This window comes from Dasypus novemcinctus, chromosome 22, assembly GCF_030445035.2.
Source record: "Dasypus novemcinctus isolate mDasNov1 chromosome 22, mDasNov1.1.hap2, whole genome shotgun sequence".
Lineage (NCBI taxonomy): Eukaryota > Metazoa > Chordata > Mammalia > Cingulata > Dasypodidae > Dasypus > Dasypus novemcinctus.
In genome coordinates this window covers 25,727,210-25,752,613 of record NC_080694.1, presented here as the reverse complement: position 1 = coordinate 25,752,613, position 25,404 = coordinate 25,727,210, and the positions used below count along the sequence as shown (strand labels likewise).

The window sequence follows — 25,404 nt, the reverse complement described above, 5'->3', positions numbered from 1 at the left end:
CCCCCCAGCAACACTCACTCCCATCATCATATGAGTTCTTACATGTCGTTTAAGTTCAGAATGTCTACTGAATCCTTTGTCACTAGATGACATTGATGAGGTTTCTGTCCAGTGTGAGTTAACATATGTTGTTTAAGGTGAGAATGTTGACTGAAACATTTGCCACATAGATGACATTCATGGGGTTTCTCTCCAGTGTGAGTTATCTTATGTTTTTTAAGGGAGGAGCAATTAGTGAAGCATTTCCCAAAAAGATGACATTCATAGGGTTTCTCTCCAGTGTGAATCCTCTCTTGTTGTTTAAGGGAAGAGTAATCAATGAAACATTTCCCACATAGAGAACATGCATAGGGTTTCTCACCAGTGTGAGTCCTCACATGTTGTTTAAGGTTAGAATATTGATGGAAGCCTTTGCCACATAGATGACATTGATAAGATTTCTCACCAGTGTTAGTTCTCACATGTTGTTTAAGGGAAGAATGTTGACTGAAACATTTCCCACATGGAAGACATTCATGGAGTTTCTCTCCAGAGTGAGTCTCCTCATGTCATTTAAGGTAAGAGCAATGAACAAAATATTTCCCCCAAAGATGGCATAAGTAGTGTTTCTGGACAGTATGAGTTCTTTAATCTTCTCTAAAATGAGAATAGTGACATTCATGAATCTGCTTATGCTGACTAATAACTGAGAGGTCCCTGTGTAATTTTGCCATCGAACTCCTTAAATATGGTTTCTGTGTCTTGCAAATTAAAGCATATTGTGTCACTGTGGATCTGTCAGTGGTATCTTCTTTCAAATAATTGTATTTGAAGGAATTCCTTTTAATGTTAGATCTCAATGACATGATTTCAGAAGTATCTTTCTTACAGATAGGTGGGTTGAATATCATTTCTATCATTTCCCATTTTTTAGAGACACTTTTGCTACCTGCTGAGACCAGGTGATTGATATTCTCCAGCATCACTTCTCTGAATAGCTTTCTCTGGGAGGAATCTAGCATGTCCCACTCTTCCTGGGTAAAGTCTACAGCTACATCTTTGAAGGTAATTAACTCCTGTGATTCCATTGTCAATACCTCAGCTGCAATCTACCTTCCTCTGGATTTTCATTCAAATCCACACAAACAGAAGAAGAAAGCTGTCTGGAAAAAGACACCTTGAGTTCAAATTTTTTCTTCTTGTATCTCAATCTTAAATAACACAAGAGTTACATGCCACTCCTGTGTCTTACCTGGTATTTTCCTCTTTCTTCAATTCAATGTTGATGGAGTCTTTGTCCAGCTTCTAAGATCCTCCAGAGCACTGGATGATATCGCTGTCATTTTTTCAGGGGTTCATGTTATCTTTCTTTCTTGCCAGCTGTCCTCAAGTGGGCTGGGCAGTAACTCTGAACCTCTGGATTCCAGAACTTTCCCTGACAGGAGACCAAGTTCCTCCTTTGGAGAATTGACCTTCCATCATCCCAGGAGAGTGTGTGGGACACTTGGGCTTCCTTGGTTTCCTGAAGGGCCTTCTGGTCTGGGGGTTTGCCTACAAAGTTTCCTTCAAGGGGACATAGCACTGTCAGCTGGAGGAGACTCTCAGCCAATCAACATCCTACGTTATGTATGTTAAAGATAATATGATCTCTCCATGGTGTAATGCATTTTTCAAAATGTTGGATTTTATTTGATTTAATTCAAGTATCTTCAATTTTTATATAGTGTAGCCATTTGATATTGTTTATGAATTCCAAACATAGATATTGGATTATGTTTGTAAACTAATCTCTTCCTCTGGGCATAATAGATTGTATTAATTTCAGAGGTTTCACTTTTACTTTATTAAATTATGATCAGGGGTTCGAATGGCCCATATCAGTAGGACATCGATTCTTCCCCCCCTTTGATGGGCAGGGACTCACCGAGAAAAAGACATGGCAAAGGAAGTAGTTGGAGTTTTGATGCTGGAACCTGGGGAAGTAAACACACAGGAGAGAACACAGAGCAATAGAGATGGCTCCATAGACATGGCAGAGGCCTGGGAAGAGAGAGAACCTGATGGTCTACAGCTGACCTTGTGGAGACACCAGAGCAGCCAAGCCCATAAAGAAACAAGTCCCAGACACAGAGACAAACCTTATGCCAGCCTACAGCTGAGACCAGAAGAAGCTGGAACCATGGAGTCTGAAGAAGAAGGCTGAATCCTCAAAGAGACCAGCAGCCATCTTGCTCCAACATGTGGCAACAGACTTTGATGAGAGAAGTAACTTACATTTTATGACCTTGTGACTATAAGCTTCTACCCAAAATAAATCCCCTTTGTAAATGCCAAAAGATTTCTGGTACTTTGCATCAGTACCCCTTTTGTTGACTAATACATATAGTCAAAGTGGTTGATATTTTCTTTGTGATTTCTCCCTATTGCTTTGATGATTAGAAGGCCCTTAGAGATGTTTTTTCACTTACCTTTTAAAATCCATCCAGAATTTTCTTTTGTCTACAATGAAGTGGGAAGATACAAGTGTATTTTTAACCCAAAGAGCTATCCAGTTTTCACAGTATCAAACACTTAAAGCTTTATCACTGGCCATGGTTTGGACTTCATGCTAACCTCGGAGTGTAGGAGCCATACTAGAGGTGATACTTTCTGCAGAAGTGAAGGCCACAGTGGACCCACACCAGAAGTGGACAAGCTTGAAGGCAGCAGTAGGAGGAAGCTGAAATATGGTGGGCTTGTTCTGGCCAGCGGTGGTGTGGGAGCAGGAGCCCTGAGCCCATGCTGGGAGGTTTTCTGTCCTCCCCATCCTGTAAAGTGACTTGGAGCACAGGCACACCAGGATTTCCAGCAGCTGTGAGACAAGTTTCTTTAGTATGGCACCCCTGGTATTCTCAAGAACTTTAAGACAGTATTAAGGATTGCCTTATTGGCCTTAGCAGGGTGACTGTGGACAACAACCAGGCTGACTTACCTTCACACCTCTCCCAGAATGACCAGGTGTCTTGCACAAGATGGAAGATGTGTGAAGGGTTTGTAGAGGCCCAATTGAAGCTGCTTTCATCCAGTCTGTGTTCCTGGAGTCAGTGAGCATGGGGGTTACTGGGTTTTCCAACATACTCTGCATAAGTGCTGCATTATTTTAACTATACTTTCTACCTTGTGCCTTGCAGTTGGTAGAAATGCTTCCTAGTGTTACTACCCAGAGGAAAAAAGTAATGCAAAAACAAACTTAGGCAACCTGGCATTAGGTTTGAGACCTGATACTTCCCAAATCCAGCAAGAACAAGTGTCTGAGTTCACTGTTGGGAGGATCTAAGCAGCCAGAGTGATATACATGGCTAACCAGGGGAGGATTAAAGAAAGCCAGCATTTGCATTTCTTCATCTTTTATTAAATAATGAGGGACATGTACTTTCCCTTTAAGCACAAGCTGGGGTGAACAAATGGAGATATTAAAAGATGATAGCTGATGGGTGGGGCAAGATGGCATCTGAGTGAATGCACTTCATAATTGCTCCCACAAAAGAGCAGCTGAGTAGGGTTGGAATCTTGCTGCAGTGGGCTGTTTTGGGGACTTGCAAGGCAGGAGGTGTTTGGACATCGATTTGGAGAGACAGAAATTATACTCGCTAAGGTAGAATTGTAGGTTTCTAGCACTGAGGTCGGAAGTTGTGGAGAGGTGGGATTCTTCCCCCTAAGGCATTCCCTGGACTGTCAGTAGTGTGGTGACATTCCCAAGCCCTGTGTTCCCCAGAAGCATGGTCTCCAGGTTTGTGACCCCTAAGCCACCACAGCCCACAATCCACAGACCCACAGACCCACAGACCCCAAGTCTGCAATATCCCAGACTTCCCACTCCCAAATCCAGGGCTCCCTGTGGTGAGGGAATACACTAGCCCTTTGGACTGACTCTGTAAGTTGGAGGGTTTGAGTGGGAGGTGCAGAGGAGAAAAATGAGTGTGGGTTTAATTTTCAGGTCCTGCCCCCCTTTTTCTTTGAGCTTGGAGGAGCATACCAGCTGGCTTGGGGAAAGCTGGGGAAGAAAGGAGAGACAAATCTGCTGAGAAAGCCCAATTTACCTAAAAGTGCTGGCATAGGAAACTTGGTCTGGAAGAAGGTGGAGTCAGAAAATCAACTAGCCCTCCTATAACACACCTAAGGGAGATGGACTGTAAGATGTGTTTTGAAAACTTCCATTAGCATATTTGGGTTTCCTGGTGAGGTGTGGGCACTCTGTCTTTGGAAATTAAGACATTTTGTTTTCTCTGGTGATTTGTTTAACCAAGGACACACTTGAATCTCCTACTGGACACCTCAAACAGCTTCACTGCTGCCCTCGGAGAGAGGGAAGTGAGAAAGGGAGAAAGGGGGAAGGTCAGAATCCTAAGCATTTTATTTAAATGCAAAAAGGATTCCTTACTTGAAACTTTGGTCTTTTTTATTGGTTTATTTTCTCGTTTTTTCCTTCCTCTTTATACCCCCACAGCCCTTTCCTCCTCCTCCCCTTCCTCCTCCTCCTCCTCCTCTTCTTATTCTTCATCTTCCTGTTTTTCTTGCTTGTATTTCTACCCCCCATTTTCCCCCTTCCCCCCCTTTTTTCCCTTTCTCTTCTTTTTTTATATTAGGTATGGCAGGAATTGATTCACATTTGCTGTGTTTCCTCATCCTCGATTTCCTCTTTTCTGTGTGTACTGACTTTGGCCTCCAATGCTAACCCCTTTCCTCTACATCTTTTTATCCTCCATCATTTAGTGTTTCTCTTACATTCCACTGCTCTTAATTTAGCCCTCAATTTTTATTTCTAATATCTTTCTGCTGTTTTGTCTTTTATTCACTCTCTATATTATTGTCCTTTCCTTTCTCTTTCCCACTTTCCTGACCACACTGCTCTTTTAATTCATACTATATTCCTCACCATATTCAGTTTACTGTCTCATTATACATACTCCATTTTTCTTACTGTTCTAACTCTACACAGCTTACATGAGTCTAATACCCATTCTCCTAGATCTTACAAGGTTCTTCTGCTAACATTTACTATCAATACTACTATTCTACTTTTTTCTTTTCTTACTTGTTTTGCTTTCAATTGCCCTAATATTTTCCTTCAAGTGAACTGAGCCAACAGCAAGGAAATAGAATAAGAAGAACAAAATGGCAAAGAGAAGACTTAACATGTATGCAAGAACAACAACTAATTATCCCTGAGACTAGACAAAGAAGTTAATCAAACTAGCAAGATAAAATGATGACCAGAGAGCAAAAAAAAAACTACAAAACAAACCAATAATCAGGAAAACATGACCCAATCCAATGAACAAACTAAAAAATAGGAAGAAGAGTAGAATATCTAACAAGTAATTAAAGCTCTCAAAACATTTAATAGGGGCCAATTTAATGAGGTGAAAGAAGAGATAAGAATAGGAAGAAAAGACTTGGGGAGCATACAGAAGAAATTGCAATCATGCAAAAAAAAAAAAAGACAACAGATTTGATGGGGAGTAACAGCACAATCCAAGAAATCAAAAACACACTCTCAGCAAATAACAGCACATTTTATGAGGGAGAGGAACTAATGATGTGGAAGACAGTACATCTGAAATCAAACAGATAGTAGAATTGATAGATAAAAAGAGGGAAAAAATTCAACAGGGACTTTGGGACCAGAATGACAATGCAAAATGTGAAAACATAGGCATTATAGGCATCCCAGAAAAAGAAGAGAAGGGAAAGGGAACAGAAAGGGTGTTGGAGGAAACAATGGATAAAAACTTCCCAAACCTATTGAAGGAGATGAACGTTCACATCCAGGAAGCACAGTGCACCCTAAATAGCATAAATCCCAACAGGCCTACCCAAAGAGATATACCTGTCAAATTATCCAATGCTCAAGACAAAGAGAAAATTCTAAAAGCAGCAAGAGAAAATAACCACACACACAAAGGAGGCTTCATAAGATTGAGTGCTGATTTCTCATCTGAAACCATGGAGGCAAGAAGGCAGTGGTATGACATAGTCAAGGTACTAAAAAAAAAAAAATTCGAAAAAAGAATACTCTATCCAGCTAAACTAACATTCAAATATGATAGAGAGTTCAAATACTCACAGATAAACGGAAATTAATAGAGTATGCCAACAAGAATCCTGGCCTTCTTCAAGAAATACTAAAGGAAGTTGTATAGGAGGAAAGAATAAAACAGGAGAGACAGAGTTGGAGGAGAGTGTAAGAACAACTAAAAAGACAAAAAAAGTAAAAACCAAACAAAATATAACAAACACAAATCCAAAGAAAACATGGCTAATATAAATAATTCCTTGGATACATGGAGCTGCCCTGGATGGTGCTTCAGAGGTAATCACCGGACATTGTAAATCCTCACAGGGCCCACTGGATGGAATGGAGGAGAGTATGGGCCATGATGTGAACCATTGTCTATGAGGTGCAGAGGTGCCCAAAGATGTACTTACCAAATCCAATGGATGTGTCATGATGATGGGAACGAGTGTTGTTGGGGGGGGGGGGAGAGGTGGGGCGGGGGGGTAGGGTTGAATGGGACCTCACATATATATTTTTAATGTAATATTATTACAAAGTCAATAAAAAAAATAAAAATGAGAAAAAGACAAATAAACTATTATAATTGGAAAAAAAAAATTCACCAGGAAAAAAAACGCATAAAATATAATATGTACATATTTAGAGAGAGAAGGAGACTATACACATACACATACACATACACACACATATACACACACTCTCAGCTAAACTAAATATACATACTCAAGTAAATAAAGTTTCATTTCAGCATGGAATTTGGTGAGAAGAAGTTAAAAAGACTGAACACATGGGCCATGGCATTGGAATCTCTATCATTTATACGAGGTGATAGAATAACACTTAAAAAAAGGTTTGATATCCTTTCAGGGAATTTCTTTTTATTTGTATTCTGATGTGCTCTACTTTCTCCACTAACCCAGTTTCCCTAATATTAAAGTATTTAAAAAAAATAATAATAATTCCTTGGAAATGATAATGGTGAATGTCAGTGGATTAAACTCACCTCTCAAGAGACTCAGACTGGAAAATTGGATAAGAAAGTATGATCCATCTATATGTTGTCTACATGAAAAACATCTTAGACCCAGGGATTCAAGGAGGTTGAAAGTGAATGGCTGGAAAACAATCTTACAGGCAAATAATAACCAAAAATGGGCAGGAGTAACTATGTTAATATCAGACAAAACAGACTTTAAATGCAAAACAATTGTGAGAGACAAATATGGACACTACATATTAGTGAAGGGGATAATCATTCAAAAAGAAAGAACAGATATAAACATTTATGCTCCTAACAAGAATACATCCAAATATCTGAGGCAAACACTGGAGAAACTAAGGGAAGGAATAGATGCCTCTACAATTACAGTGGGGGGCTTTAATACACCACTATCAACTGGAAATCTGCAAGGGCCAGAGGCCCAGATTTCACACCATATGGAAATTAAACAGCACACTGTTTGAAATACAGTGGGTCAAAGAGGAAATCTCAAAAGAAATTAATAACTACCTTGAAACTAATGAAAATTATAACACAACATACCAAAACTTATGTGATGCAGCAAAAGCAGTACTGAGAGGGAAATTTATAGCCATAAATTCATACATCAAAAAAAAAAGAGCAAAAATTGAACAACTAACTGCATATTTGGAGGAATTAGTAAAAAAACAACAAAGTAATCCCAGAGGAAGAAGAAGGAAGGAAACAACAAAGATAAGAGCAGAACTAAATGAAATAGAAAATAAGAAAGCACTTGAAAAGATAAACAAGACCAAGAGCTGGGTCTCTGAGAAAGTCAATAAAATTGACAAACCCTTAGCTAGACTTACAAAGGAAAAAAGAAAGAAGATGCAGATACACAAAATAAGAAATGACAAAGGAGATATCACCACTGAACCCACAGAAATAAAGACTATCATAAGTGGATACTTTGAAAAACTATATTCCAACAAAAATGACAATTCAGAGGAAATGGACAAATTCCTAGAAACACATAACCACCCTATAGTGATGAAAGAAGAAATTGATGATCTCAACAAACTAATCACAAGTAAAGAGATGGAATCAGTCATTAAAAACCTCCCAACTAAGAAGAGCCCAGGGCCAAATGGTTTCACAGGTGAATTCTACCAAAATTTCCATAAAGAACTAACACCAATCTTGCTGAAACTCTTCCAAAAATTTGAAACAGAAGAACATTGCATAACTCATCTACGATGCCAACATTACCCTAATATGAAAGCCAAATAAAGACACCCCAGGAAAGGAAAATTACAGACCAATCTCTCTAATGAACATAGATGTGGAAATCCTCAACAAAATACTTACTAATCATGTTCAACAGCACAATAAATTAGTTATACTCCATGACCAGGTGGAATTCATTCTTGGTATGCAAGGATGGTTCAACATAAGAAAATATATTAATGTAAAAATCACGTAAACAGATTGAAGGAAAAAAATCATATGATCATATCTATAGATGCAGAAAAAGCATTTGACAAAATACAGCACTATTTCTTAATAAAAACACTTCAAAGATTGGAGTAGAGGGAAGCTTTCTGAACATGATAAAAGATATATATGAAAAACCCCCAGTTAACATCATTTACAATTTTGAAATCTGAAAATCTTTCCCTCTAAGATCAGGAACAAGGCAAGGATGCCCATTATCACCCCTTGTATTTAATATTGTGTTAGAAGTACTTACATGAGCATTGAGGCAAGAATCAGACATAAAAGGCATTCAAATTGGAAAGGAAGAAGTCAAAATTTACTATTTGCAGATGATATGATCCTACACATAGAAAACCCTGAGAAGTCTACAATGTAACTTCTAGAACTTATAAGTGAGTTCAGTAATGTTGACGGTTATAAAATTGATGCGCAAAAATCAGTACGCCTATAATGAAAAATGTGAGGAGGAAATCAAGAAAAAAATACCATTTACAATAGTAAATTAAAAAATCAAATACGTATGAGTAAATTTAACTAAAGATGTAAAAAAAATTATACACAGAAAACTACACAACACTGTTCAAAGAAATCAAAGAAAACTTAAACAAATGGAAGAATACTCCCTGTTCATGGATAGGAAGGCTAAATATTCTTATGATGTCTATCCTACCAAGACTGATCTACACATTCAATGCAGTTCCAATAAAAATCAACACAGCATTCTTTAAGGAACTAGAAAAAACTAGTTATGAAATTTATTTGGAAAGGAAAGAGGCCACGAATATCCAAATACATATTGAAAAAGAAAAATGAAATTGGAGGAATCACACTACCTGACTTCAAAACATAGTACACTAGTGAAAACAGCATGGTATTAGCACAAGGAGAGGCACACTGATCAATAGAGCCAATTTGAAAATTCTGATATAGAACCTTATAGATACAGGCATATGATATTCTCAAGGAAACCAAACCCACTGAAAGGGAATTACCAACTCACACCTTACACAAAAACCAACTCAAGATGGGTCAAAAACCTAAATATAAGAGCCAAGACTTTAAGGACCTTAGAAGCAATTTAGGGAAACATCTACAGGACCTTGTAATAGGAAATGTCATCATGAACTTCACACCCAAAACACGAGCAGCAAAAGAACAAATAGATAAATGAGACTTCTTCAAAATTAAAGCCTTTTGCAGCTCAAAGGACTTTGTCAAGAAAATGAAAAGAGAGCCTACCCAATGGGAAAAAATATTTGGTAACCATGTATATGATAGGAGACTAATATCCTTCAAATATAAAGAACTCCTATATCTCAAAAAATAAAAAGACAACATATCCATCTTAGTAAGGGGCAAGACTTAAACAGACACCTCTCCAAATAAGAAATACAAATGGCTAAAAAGCACATGAAAAATACTCAAAACCACTAGATGTTAGGGAAACGCAAATCAAAATTACAATGAGATACCATCTTACCCCCATGAAACTGGCAGCTATCAAAAACACAGACTACAAGTGCTGGAGAGGATGTGGAGGAATGAGAACACTCAGCCATTGCTGGTGGAAATGCAGAAGGATCCAGCCATTCCGGAGGACAGTTTGGCAGTTTCTCAAAAAACTAGCTATAGATTTGCCATATGACCCAGCAATTCCACTGCTGGGTATATACCCAGTAGAACTGAAAACAAGTACACAAATCGATATATGCACACCAATGTTCATAGCAGCATTGTTTCCTATTGCCAAAAGTTGGAATCAACCCAAATGCCCACCAACAGATGAATGGATAAATAAATAAATAAACAAAATGTGGTATATCCATACAATGGAATACTACTCAGCTTTAAGAATGAATACACTGCAAACACAAGTGATAACATGGATGAATCTTGAGAACCTTATGCTGAGTGAAACAACCCAAGCATTGAAGGACAAATACTACATGATCTTGATATGAAATAAGTAAACCAAGCTGCCTCAGAGAGCTTGAAACTGGATGATAGACTTAAAGGTTATTGGGGGGTAGAGGAAGGATGTAAGCTGACACCTACATGGGAGAAATCTATATAAGCTGGCAGTATTTGTACAAGGAAGGGGTAAAATGGGGCATAGGGTTAACTTTGGGTAGGGCTTTGTGGACTTGAGGAGGGCTAGGGATGGGAGGATGGGTAATATTGCCCAAGAAATTAGGGAGACGGTGGGGGAACATAGGAACATAGGAGATTGTCAGGTATTTGGTTGAGAGTATAATGCTGAGAAAACTTTTTCAAAAATATAATAAGGAAAGTTACCTATTTAAGATGCTCAAAGGTGATAATCTGATGCAGGACAGGCTTCTAGGCAGTGTGTGAGTGCTCACTTTGCCATAGTGGGTTATACCATTGGGTAGAGACCCATATAATGAGAGTGAAGGTATACCCACATCCTGGGGAGGACTGATGTTCTCAAATAGAGGAAATTATATCTCTTGAGAGAAATGGTGGCTCCCAATGCATTAGGGCAGTTGAGCATGTCAAGCCCTCAACACTGTTGCAAGTATCTATGTACATGGCCCTTCAAGCAATGAAGATTGACTGTCACTGTGGGCCCTGATGGGAGGGGGAAAGAAGTATTGAATAGATGGAACCATTATAATTGTGTGGGCAATAGAAGTGTTCCACAAGATTACGCAAGGATGGATATAAGACATGTTAAATTACACCAAAAATGTATAGGGGCTGATAGGCTAAAATGTAAATCATAATGTAAAACATAAAATAACTAAAAATTTAGAAAATTGTATAGTCTAAAATATAAAACACAATGTAAACCCAACTGTTACCTTTTTTGAGAGCTATCATCTCAATATCTGTACATCAGTTTCAGTAAATATAGTATGAACATGTGAAAAAAATTATTGCTGTGGAAGGGAAAAGAGTTTAATGTTGGATATGTGAGAGTACTGTATATTGTATATGTGAATTACTGTGCTCTAAAACTTTTGTGACGATAAGCTTAATAATTAGGAAAAAAAGAAAAAGAAAGGACATAGACACTGAGGAAAAGACGGAAGAAGTTGCCTTGCCAATTTGCATACAGGGCAACACATATTGCAGAGATGGAAGACAGAGAATCAAAAACAAAGCTTTTGCATTTTTTAATTTTTTGATTCCCCAATTTATTTTTACCTTATTTTTTCTAAATTAATATGTATTTTATATCTAACTTTTAAACTCATCACCATGTTCCATTTGACTATTAATGGAACATGGCAATATATTGGGCTTCATTTTTGAAGAAGTTTTGGATCACAGAGAGGCTCAACAATGGCAGGGGAGGAATACTGGTCAGGGATGTTATGGGCAGGGGATGCACATTGGGGAGGGAGTTCTCCAGGGCATATATCCAGGGTACATAACAATGTTTGGATATTTTCATAGTGGAAACAATTAAAAACAACTGAGGGAGTGCTGAGTTCTGAGCCAGGGGACCTCTATCACAGTCCTGAAAGGAACAGCAACAATCCCCCCACTGCAACAACAAAGACCAAAAAAGAAGGAAGGTCCAACAATGAGCCTTTGATACTAATGACTATGTTTGTAAGCCTGTGCACCTGAAATAAGAACAAGGCCTAGAGCTGCAGGGTGCCTAAGAATTACCTCCTGAGAGCCTCCTTGTTGCTCAAATGTGGCCAGTCTCACAGCCAAACTTAGCATGACTCCTGGGGATGAGCCTTCCTGGCACTGAGGGATTACTACCAAGTACCAGCTGATGATGTAACCAGAAAATGACCTTGAATAAAAGGGTCGATTCAGACCAGCAGAATATCTCAGTCTACATAGAATACCAGGAGTTAAAAATGTTTTTTGACCTGAATAAAAAGGGGAAATGGAAAGGACAAATGACAATTAAAAACTAAAGCTGGGGGGGGGTACTGTGTCCCTGGCCAGGGGTGCTGTGTCGTGGTCCCTAGGGGAGCAGCGGCAGTCCCCCAAGTGCAGCGGCAAGGTCCGAGAAGGAATGAAGGTCCAACAGTAAGCCCCTGATACTAATGACTATGCTTGTGAGCCTATAGGCCTGAAATAAGAACAAGGCCTAGAGCAGCACTGTGCCTGGGAATTTCCTCCTGACAGCCTTCATGTTACTCAAATGTGGCCAGTCTCGAAGCCTAACTCAGCATCTAAATGCAATGCCTTCCCCCCAGTGTGGGACATGACACCCGGGGATGAGCCTCCCTGGCACCAAGGGATCACTATCAACTAACAACTGATAATGCAACTGGAAAATGACCTTGAATTGAAGGTTCGATGTGGATCAGTAGACTATCCCTGTCTACATAGAATAATATGACTTTATTTTTTTTTAAGTGACTTGACTTTGTTTTTTTTTTATTGACTTTGTAATAATATTACATTAAAAATATATATGTGAGGTCCCATTCAACCCCACCTCCCCACCCTCCAGCCCCCTCTCCCCCCCCCCCAACAACACTCGTTCCCATCATCATGACACATCCATTGGATTTGGTAAGTACATCTTTGGGCACCTCTGCACCTCATAGACAATGGTTCACATCATGGCCCATACTCTCCTCCATTCCATCCAGTGGGCCCTGTGAGGATTTACAGTGTCCGGTGATTACCTCTGAAGCACCATCCAGGGCAGCTCCATGTCCCAAAGACGCCTCCACCTCTCATCTCTTCCTGCCTTTCCCCATACCCATCGTCCACCATGTCCACTTTTCCCAATCCAATGCCACCTTTTCTATGTGGACATTGGATTGGTTGTGTCCATTGCACCTCTATGTCAAGAGGAGGCTCAGATTCCACATGGATGCTGGATGCAATCCTCCCGTTTTCAGTTGTAATCACTCTAGGCTCCATGGTGTGGTGGTTGTCCTTCTTCACCTCCATCTTAGCTGAGTGTGGTAAGTCCAATAAATCAGATTGTAGGTGCTGGAGTCTGTTGAGGCTCAGGACCTGGCTATCACATTGTCAGTCCAGAGATTCAAATCCCCTAAATATATCTTAAACCCCAACATTAACTGCACCTCCAGCCCATTAGCATGAAAGTCTTATGAAGGGAGATCCCATCTGAGTCCAGATTCATCACACATAAACACCATTTCCAAAGAGGGGCCATCTGCCCTGGTAGTTAACCCCATCGGCCATGACCATAACTCCCATGGGTCTCTTTAGCCCTCAGAGGAACCAATATCTGGGGGTTGTATCTGCTTTATCTGTCTCTCTGACTCTGCTCAGTTGTGCATGAGGGCAATCCTTCTGCCAGCCTCCAGACTCTTTTTTAGAAACTCGTAGCCATATAAACTCATTTCTCCTTTCCATTTCCCCCTTACTTTAGGTCAATGCTGTTTGATCTAATGTAAGGGGGAAATAGAAAGGAGAAATGAGTTTATATGGCTATGAGTCTCTTAAAAAAAAAGACTCTGGGGGCTGCCAGAAGGATTTCCCTTATGCACAACTGAGCAGAGTCTAAGAGACAGATAAATTAGATACAATCCCCAGGTATTGGTTCCTTTGAGGGCTAAAGGAATCCATGGGTTCTACGGTCATGGCAGATGGGGTTCACTGCCATGTCAGATGGCCCTTCTATGGAGCTGGTGTTTCTGCGTGATGAAACTGGACCCAGAGGGGATCTCTTTTCATAAGACTATCATGCTACTTTACTGGAATTGTAGTTGGTATTGGGGTTTAAGATATATTTAGGGGATTGAATCTTTTTATTGACAATATGATAGCCAGGCCCTGAGCCTCAACAGACTCCAGCTCCTACAATCTGAATTATTGGACTCACCTCACTCAGCTAAGATGGAGTTGAAGAAGGGCAACCACCACACCATGGAGCCTAGAGTGCCTACAACTGAAAGCAGGAGGATTGCATCCAGTAACCATGTGGAATCTGAGCCTCCTCTTGACATAGAGGTGCAACGGACACAACCAATCCAAGGACTTCAGAGAAAAGGTGGCAATGGAGTGGGAAAATTGGACATGGTGGCTGATGGGTATGGGGAATGGCAGGAAGAGATGAGATGTGGAGGCACCTTTGGGACTTGGAGTTGCCCTGGATGGTGCTTCAGGGGCAATCACCGGACATTGTAAATCCTCCCAGGGCTCACTGGACGGAATGGGGGAGAGTGTGGGCCATGATGTGGACCAATGACCATGAGGTGCAGAGATATCCAGAGATGTACTTACTAAATGCAATGGAGGTGTCATGATGATGGGAGTGAGTGTTGCTGGGGGGGGAGGGGTGTGGTGGGGGTGGTGGGGTCGAATGGGACCTCATATTTTTTTAATGTAATATTTTTACAAAATCAATATAAAAAAAAAAAGAAAGGACAAATGAATTTATATGGCTATGAGTCTAAAAAAGAGCTGGGAGGTTATCAGAGGGGTTGCCCTTACGGACACCTCAGCAGAGTCCCAGAGACAAATAAAGTAGATAGAACGCCAGGTATTGGTTCTTCTGAGGGATACAGAGACCTACAGGATCTATGGTAATGGCAGATGGAGTTCAGTGCCATATTAGATGGCCCTACTTTGGAGTTTGTGTTTCTGTGTGATGGAGCTGGACTCAGATATGCTCTTTGTCCACAAGCCTCTCCTGTTACTTTTACAGGATCTGTAGTTGGTGCTGGAGTTTAGTGTATACACAGGGGACCTGAATCTCTGGACTGAGCATCTGATAGCCAGGTCCTGAACCTCAAAAGACTTGCAACCCCTACACTCTGGTTTATTGGACTTACCCCACTCAGCTAACATCTAGGTCATGAAGGTCAACCACCACACCAGGGAGCCAAGAGAGCCTTCAACTGAAAGGAGAAGTGCATCCGGCATCTATGTGGAATCTAAGTCCCCTCTTGATATAGATGTGGAGTGGACACAACCATTCTAAGGTCCACAGGATGGAGGAATAGAGTATGGATTAGAGTGGACTTACTGATATTCTATTCATGAACTATTGTGATTAGTAATCGAAGAAAATATGGCATTGGTGTGGAGAAAGGGGCCATTGTGGCTGCTGGGGGTAGGGAGGGGGAGGAGATGAGATGTGGGGGTGATTTTGGGACTTGGAGTTGTCCTGGGTGGTGCTGCAGGGACAGTTGCCAGACATTGTATGTCCTCCCATGGCCCACTGGGTGGAATGTGGGAGTGTGCGCTATGGTGTGGACCACTGACCATGAGGTGCAGCAGTGCTCAGAGATGTATTCACCATATGCAATGAATGTCTCATGATGATGGAGGAGATTGTTGTTATGGGGGGAGGAGTGGGGTAAGGGGGGTGCGGGGTATATGGAGACTTCATATAGAGGGGGTATATGAGGACCTCAGATAAAGAAAACAAAAATGAACTTTTTATGATTTTTTTTTAAGGTTTTGCCTTTCATCACTCTAATAGGTGTTGTCCTGTATATATAGTGGCAAGGCAATCTTTTCTATTTCTTCCTCAGTGTCTTACCTCTTTTATTTTTCATTATGTCTTCAAAATTTTAAGGTCACAGTAAAGTCATACACAGAATATAGGTATCTCCCATATACCCAACATCCTCTACCTCACCAATGATGTTTTTACATGTGGATGTTACATTTGCTACAACTGATGTACAAATATTGGGACATAGCTATCAACCATGCTCAGTAGTCCACAATATGGATTATATTTTAGACCATACACTTTTATAAATTTTTGTTGAAATTTATCATGACCTGTATCCATATTGCAAGATCATACAGAACACTTCCATTGACCCCCAGTTACCCCCTCTTCCATCTATTCTCGCTCCTTCTCTCCCTCTCCTTGGGGCCCACATTGGCAACCAAGCTTCATTGCTTGAAGGTCAAGATTCATAGATACTTGCAACAATGCTGAGGACTTGACACACTGGTCTGTCCTCTCAAATTAGGAGCCAGCCTTGCTCTTGAGAGACACTCTCCCCTCTATTTGAGAACATCTATGTTTCCTCTCCATTATCGGTGTACAACAATTCCTTCTCATTGTATAGGTCTACACCCACAAAAATAACACGCTGGGTCAGATGGTCCATGGAATTGTGGGTATGTTGGGGGTGGAAAAGGTGAACACGCAGGATTGATGGGTATGTGTTTGAAACTATAATGTTGAGAAAACACTTTATTTTTTTTACTATAATCCTGATTCTTCATCTTTATTTATTTATTTTATTTTCATTTTTTATGTCTTTATTCATTTTTTTCATATTACATTGAAAAAATATGAGGTCCCCATATACCACCTCACCCCACTCCTCCCCCCATAGCAACATTCTCCTCCATCATCATGAGACATCCATTGCATTTGGTGAATACATCTCTGAGCATCACTGCACCTCATGGTCAGTGGTCCACATCATACCCCACACTCTCCCATGTTCCATCCAGTGGGCCATGGGAGGGCCCACAATGTCTGGTAATTGTCCCTGCAGCACCACCCAGGACAACTCCAAGTCCCGAAAACATCTCCAAATCTCATCTCTTCACCCCATTCCCCACACCCAGCTGCCACCATGGCCAATTTCTCCACACCAATGCCACATTTTCCTGGATTACTATTCACAATAGTTCATGAATAGAATATCAGTAAGTCCACTCTAATCCATATTCTATTCCTCCATCCTGTGGACCTTGGATTGGTTTTGTCCATTCCACATCTATGCCAACAGGGGGCTTAGGTTCCACATGGATGCTAGATGCAATTCTCCTGCTTTCAGTTGTAGGCACTCTTGGCTCCATGGTGTGGTGGTTGACATTCTTCAACTCCATGTTAGCTGAGTGGGGTAATTCTAAAAAGCCAGAGTGTAGGAACTGAAGTCTGTTGAGGCTCAGGGCCTGGCTATCATATGATCAGTCCAGAGATTCAGATCCCCTGGGTATATATTAAACCCCAGCACCAACTACAATTCTGGTAAAGTAACAGGAAAGGCTTGGGAAAAGAGGTCACATCTGAGTCCAGCTCCATCACACAGAAACACAAACTCCAAAGAAGGGCCAACTGACATGGCAGTGAACTCCATCTGCCATGACCATAAAACCTGTGGGTCTCTTTAGCCCTCAGAAGAACCAATACCTGGGGTTGTATATACTTTATCTGTCTCTGGGACTCTGCTCAGGTGTGCATAACAGCAAACCCTCTGATAACCTCCCAGCTCTTTTTTAGACTCATAGCCATATAAACTCATTTGTCCTTTCCATTTCCCCCTTGATTTAGGTCAAAAAACATTTTAACTCCTGTTGTTATATGTAGACAGAGATATTCTGCTGGTCTGAGTTGAACCTTTTATTCAAGGTCATTTTCTGATTACATCATCAGCTGGTACTTGATAGTAATCCCTCGGCACCAGGGAGACTTATCCCTGGGAGTCATGTCCCACGCTGGGGGGAAGGCAACATATTTACATGCTGCGTTTGGCTTCAAGACTGGCCACATTTGAGAAACACGGAGGCTCTCAGGAGGTAACTCTTATACACACTGCTGCTCTAGGCCTTGTTCTTATTTCAGGTGCACAGGCTCACAAACATAGTCATTAGTATCAGGGGCTCATTGTTGGACCTTCCTTCTTTTTCGGTCCTTGTTGTTGCACTTGGGGAATTGTTGCTGTTCCTTTCAGGACTGTGATAGAGCTCCCCTGGCTAGGAACTCAGCACTCCCTCAGTTGTTGTTTTTAATTGTTTCCACTATGAAAATATCCAAACATTTTTATGTACCTTGGATATATGCCGGGTAGAACTCCCTTCCAACCATGTGTCCCCTGCCCATAACAACCCACACTAGTATTCCTCCGCTGCCATTGTTTAACCTTTCTGTGATCCAAAACTTCCTGAAAAGTGAAGCCCAATAATGTATTGCCAGGTTCCCTTAATAGTAAAATGGAACATAGCGATGAGTTTAAAGGTTAGATATAGAATACATACTAATTTGGAAAAATTCTACATCCTGTTTTTCTTTTCTTCTTTGTAATTATTAAGCTTATCTTCACAAGAGTTTTAGATCACAGTAATTCATATATACAATATACAGAACTCCCACACATCCACCATTAAACCTTTTCCCTTCCACAGCAATAATCTTTTAACATATTCATACCATATTTACTAAAACTGATGTACAGTTATTGAGACAATAGCTTTCAAACAAGGTAACATTTGTGTTTACATTGTGGTTGATATTTTAGACTATACAATTTTCTAAATTTTTAGTTATCTTATGTTTTTCATTATGATTTACATTTTAGGCTATCAGCCCCTATATATTTTTGGTGTAATTTAACATGTCTTATATCCATCCTTGAGAAAACACTGTATAGAATATAATGAGGAAGGGTTATTGTTTTAGGGTATTGGATGGTGGACATCTGGCACAAGGTGCACCAGGAGCAGGCTTCTAGGGATTGTGTGAGTGCTCATTTCTTGGCTTTTTAAAACTGTGAACAGTTTGTTTGGAAACACAGTACCTTTGACTTCTCTTCATTCCCAGAATGTACTTTAGGATTTACCATACAGTATTGATGAATAAATATTGTTGAATGACTGAGAAACCAAATGGTTGTGTGGGTTGAACAGATATTGCATTGCTAATTATGGGGGGAAAGGAGAAGCAGTGAGACAAGAGGAAATTCGCTTGCGAATGGGTGTCTCCATTCATGATTCATGACAGCCAACTCCAGAGGAGAAAAATTGGGAAATAAGATAGTTTAGTGTATTCAGAATCTTTCTCCAGAAACAGCAAGAGGGAAATCAGTATGGGAAACCTGACTAGACTAGAGCCCACACCTTATTAAGGGTGACCTCCTCTTGGGAGGTAGGTGTCCACAGGGATAAGTGATGATCACGGAGCTCCAAAGCTGTCACAAGAGACAAAACTGGCTCAAATTTGCATTGTGTTTTCCTTTCTTATCTCCAGAGAAATAATTATCTCAGGGAGATTGAGACAGAAGAATACTTCATTAATGTGGTTCATGGGAATGAAATCCCTAATTGCTGGGATACTCTATGTGCTTCTCCTTCACTCTATCAAAGAAAACACAATGTGTCTTCTACAGACCTTATGACTCGTTCCATCTCACTTTACTTCTTGCGAGCAGAGCTTCCAACTTCTTTCATCATTCAAGGAAGAACCTGCATTGGTGAACTTAGACCCTGACTTGATAATTTCAGAGCGACTTACAGAATCTTCACAGGTACTGGTGGAATGTATTTTTGGCTCCATGGGCACCTTTTATTGGTAGAAGCTTTAAGGAAATCAACAGATTATGACCATAGAGAAAGCTTAAAACACAAAGTTCTGTCTTATTAAAAAGCCTGCGTGGAAATAGCAGATAAACTAAAATAGATTTTTTTCCCCAATCTGTTTCCTCTGATCTCTTACTCTTGGGTCTTCCCTCTCTCAGCAGCATTGTTTACTTGTTTCACTCATTCTTCTTTCTCTACACTTGTAGAAATTATCTGTTTACCTGTATTTATTCATTTTTTTTCTTTTAGTCATTCAATATATGTGGCTCTGGAATACTGGTGAAGTGGATCAAAAATTACAGACTCATCTTGGGGAGGTTAGTAAAGGCATCACAAGGGAGATTTTAATTGTAATAAGGCTTGAAGGAGGATTTAGAATAATTTCAGAAGGAGAAAAGGATAGAAGTACATGAAGAAGAGATGACATGGACACAAATATGGAGTCAATATAATTATATGGTGTGGTGAGGTTTTAAAAATAGTTCTTTTTAAAAAAGAAATCAACTTTATTGATACATATTTAAAAGCATACAATTCCTGTGACATGTAAAATTTGTTGTATTTGCCATAATGACATAATTGTGCATTTATTACTTCAGTCATTATTAGAGTATGTTCACTGAGAGGTAAATATTTTTCTTGTTTTTTTTTTTTTTTTTTATAAATGGGCTATGAGATTTCTTTAGCAAAATTTTTTATGGTCTTCTTTTTTAAAGATACATAGATCACACTAAATTTTACTTTAAAAAATATGACGTTCCCATATACCCCACTCCCTAAATTCCCCATCCTCCCACATTAACAACCTCTTTCATCAGTGTGGCACATTCCTTTTATTTGATGAATACATTTTGGATCATTGCTACAAAGCTTGGATTATTGTTTACATGTTAGTTTACACTCTCTCCCAGTCCATTCAGTGTGATATGGTAGGATATATAATATCCTGCATCTGTCCCTGTGATATCATTCAGGAGAACTCCAAGTCCCCAAAAAAGCCACCATATCACACCCTATTCTTCCCTCTCCCTGCACTCAACAACTCCAATGGTCACTGTCTCCACGACAATGACACAATTTCTTCCATTGCTAGAGTCACAATGAGTCTATAGTAGAATACCATTAAGTCCACTCTACTTCTTATTTTATTCTCTATCCTGAGGATGGTGATGACCACTCCACCTCTAAATCAAGAGGGGCCTTAGATCCCACATGTCTGATGGATGGAATTCTGCTTGCAGTTGTGGACTGTCTCTGTTCCCTGTTGTGGTGGTTGACCAACATTTTGTTTGTTTTCAGATTTGGAGATTACAAATATAGCTGCTGTAAACGTTCATGTGTGGACTTTTGTGTGGACTCTAATTTTCATATCATATATATATATATATATAAAAGCAAAACTGCTGGATTGTATGGTAAGACAATGTTTAGTTTTACAAGAAACACCTAAACTGTCTTCTGGCCGAACCATTTTGTGTTCTCACTAGCAGTGATTGAGAGATGTATTGCTCCATATATTCAACAGCAATTGGTATTCTCAGTTTTTAGATTTTTATCTCTTCTAATAAGCATGTGTTAATATATCACTGTGTTCATAGTCTTCCAATTCCCTAATGACAGATGATGTTTAATTTTTAAAAGATTTTAATTAGTTTATTTATTCATTTATTTATTTAAATTTTTAAAATTTTAAAGTAGGTTTAGATTACATAAATGTTACATAAAATATAGAGGGGACCCATATGTCCTACCCCTTCACCCTCCCACTCTTTCCCATAGTAACAACACCTTTCATTAGTATAGTACATTTGCTACAATTGATGAACGCATATAGAAACAATGCTGTTAACAATGAATTATAGTTTATATTATAGTTAATAGCCTGTCCTGCACAATTTTAGGTATTGATAAAACATATAATGGCCTGTAGCCATCATTGCAATGTCACGCAGAACAATCCCAATGTCCTGAAAATGCCCTGATATTACACCTATTCTGCCTGCTCCCTCCTCTCAGAATCTTTGGTGGCCCTGGCCTTTATATCAATGATAAACATTCTTCCATTGCTAGAATAATAAGTCTACAATATAAAAATAATATCTACTTTAGTCCATTGTTCATTCTCCAATCTTCAGGATTTTGTGATGGTGATGCCCACTGTTTCTAATTGAGAGGGGGCTTAGATCCCTTGGGATATATGGGTGGAACTATCTTGCCTAGAGGTGCAGACATTCTTTGCTCCTTGGGATAGGTGTTGTCCATTACCATCTCCTTATTAGTTGTTCTACATAGGTCCAATGAACTGGAGAGTAAGTGTTGAAACTCTGCTTAGATTAAGAGTTCAAATGGCACATGAACAGACCAAAAACATAATGCTCTGGCTCATGTATTTAACAAGGATAGTGCCAACACATGGCTTTATGTAAATAACATGTAGAGAAGAGCCATATGTTGGGAATCTACAAATGAGGCTAACTCTTTTACACTGGGGAGCATAAATTCCAAAGTAAGGTCTACTGACAGGGTGCCAAATTCCTGAGATTCCTGCACTACTTATCTCTAGAAACATCAGGATCCCTACTGTTTGAGGCTCTGTTTACTGTAACAGATAGTGAGATTCTGCTGAGATGAGCATAAGCATAACCTCTGTAATGACCTCCAAACTCACTTTCAAATCTTATAACCATAAAATCTCATCTGCACTGAATATTTCCCCTTTTTGGTCAAAGTCTTTTTCAGATACATTGCTAGCTGGCATTTGGTAATAATACTTAGGTGCCAGTGAAGTTGAATTTTTTTTTATATTTTGTATTTTGTATTTGTATTTTGAATTTCTTCCTATGTTAGGATTCTGTTTATATCTTTTGCAGATTTTTAAATTCAGCATATGCTTTCTTATTTTGTGGTGTTAATATTAATTTCTACATTTGTATACAAATCATTTATCAGATGTGTTTTGTAAGTATTTTTCCAAATCTCTATGTTTTCTTACAACCCCTTATCAATGTCTTTCACAGAGTAGATATTTTACATTTGAATAAAAACCGACTTATAAATTTTAATCTCTCATGGATCATGCTTCCATTACTATATCTAAAAACTCCTTTCCAACCTATGGGCCCTTAGATTTTCTTCACATTTTAGTCTAGCACTTTTACAATGTATTTTACTTTAAAGTGGTATGATTCATTTTGATTTAATTTTTGTGAAATGAATTCAATCAGTACCTAAGTTCCTTTTTTGTTTGGCATGAGTGCATCCTATTGTTACCAGATTCTAACTAAGTTCTTGGCTATGCTGCAGACGTGAATTTCAAGAGAATGCCAGGTCAGTTAGGCCAGTAATTTATTCAGGTAGGAAGGGAAGAGAAATGGGAGAAAATAACAGAGCATGGTCCCAGGTGGTGAGGCAGGGGATAAAAAGTGATGAAGAGGGCTGATTTAGAAACTACAATTCTCCATTATAGATTATAAGTCCCCAGAATAACTTGCATGGTTACATGGCAGAGGAAAAATGATGAAAGCAACACGCAGAGGGCAAGATGGGTCCATAGGCAAAAAGCTAGGCAAGAGCAAGCTCAAGCCTCATGGTTTGCTTTTAAACTAATTATTCCACTCCTTTGCTAATGACAGGGAATGGGGTTTCAGTTGTTTGCTGTTTGGATTGATTACCCTGCCCATAAATTCCGTAGTGATGACCCAATGATAAAGTTCCCAGGGAACATCCGGGCTTTTTCATATTTTCAGGAAGGAGTCTTTGTTCTGGGTAGCAGAATCCCAGGGGAGAGATTCCTCCAGCAGCCATCTTGGGGGTTTTTGATGTCCATGTGGACTCTCTGTCATGTTCCAGATCCATCTATTCCCTACCTTACTAGCCTGCTTCACTTTTGTTCCACCACCACTTCTTGAAAAGATCATACTTTCTACATTGAATTACCCTTGTCCTCTGTGAAACATCAGTGGAACCCATTTATGTGGGGTCATTTGTCCATTTCACCAACAGAATTTTTTAAATTATTGTGTTTTTATAGTAACTCTTACAACCAAATAATATGATTCCTACAATATTGTTCTTCTTTTCTATTTTGTTACAGGGTACAAAAAAACTCATCATAATGTTTGTTGCTTAAAATAAAGTCTGAGAGAATTTATCATGGAAATTATTGCCTTGGTAAAGTGTATTCTATTATGGCCCAGGGTTTCTAGCCATCACAACTATTAAGAAGATGCAGGAACATATGTTTTCCCTGACATTTTCAGAAAAGGGTACTAGATCTCTATAAAATCCATAAAAATATTAACTTAATGTAATTACAATACAAACAGTATCATTTATGATATTTTTCTGATTACTGCTTGAGGCTAAATTGCACTGCTTTGAATATCTCCTCAGGAAATTCATCATCCACATGGAAACAGAAAACCAAACATATGGTTTAGAATTCATCCTCCTGGGGCTCTCAGAAGATACAGAGGTGCAGTCCCTCCTCTTTGAGATGTTCCTGTCCATGTACCTGGTCACCTTCATTGGCAACCTGCTCATCATCCTGGCCATCATCTTGGACTCCCATCTCCACACACCCATGTACTTCTTCCTCTCCAACCTGTCTTTTACTGATATCTGTTTCACCTCCACCACGGTACCAACGATGCTGCTGAACATCCAGACAGGCAACAAAATCATTACTTTTGAAAACTGTCTCACCCAGATGTATTTTTTCATGCTTTTTGTACAACTAGATAACTCCTTCTTGACTGCAATGGCCTATGACCGCTTCGTGGCCATCTGTCACCCCCTGCACTACACAGTCATCATGAACCCCTGGCTCTGTGGCCTCCTGCTGTTAGCATCCTGGTTATTGAGTGTTTTGGACTCTCTTTTGCATAGGACTTAATGGTTTTGAGATTGTCTTTTTGTACAGAGACGGAAATGCCCCACTTTTTCTGTGAACTTAATCAGGTAGTCAGACATGCTTGTTCTGACACCTTCCTCAATGAGCTTGTGATGTATTTTGCAGGTGGACTTCTGGGGATTATACCACTCACTGGGATCTTTTTCTCTTACTATAAAATTATATCCTCAATTTTGAGAATCTCAACAGCTCATGGTAAATATAAAGCATTTTCTACTTGTGGGTCTCACCTCTCAGTAGTGACCTTGTTTTATGGTACAGGTCTTGGAGTGTATCTTAGCTCTGCTGCTACCCAAAACTCAAGGGCAAATGCAATAGCCTCAGTGATGTATAGAGTGGTCACTCCCATGTTGAACCCCTTTATTTACAGTCTTAGAAACAAGGACATAAAGCAGGCCTTTAAAAAGCTGGGAAACATTCTGTCTATAAAAGGATACTTTGTCTCAAGTTTACAAAAGTGCTCATGATTAACAGAGATCAAACACTAGAAGATTCTTTTTGAAAATGAAATATTTTGTTGTCTTTTTTAAAAGATACATAGATCACACAAAATGTAACATTAAAAATACAAGGTTCCCATATATACCACTCCCCACCCCACCCTCCTCCTCTCACATCAACAACCTCTGATTGTGTGGATTATCATTTGCATTGTAGTTTACACTCTCCCACAGTCCATTCAGTGGCTTATGGCATGATATGTAATGTCCTTCATCTGTCCCTGCTATATCATTCAGGACAACTTCAAGC

The 25,404-nt window shown here is 39.5% G+C and overlaps 1 pseudogene; it reads left to right on the top strand.

Annotated features, from left to right (window-relative positions):
* Positions 1-24,150: 24,150 nt before the first annotated feature.
* On the top strand, positions 24,151-25,073 carry LOC131275213 (olfactory receptor 7A10-like; annotated as a pseudogene).
* Positions 25,074-25,404: the final 331 nt, after the last annotated feature.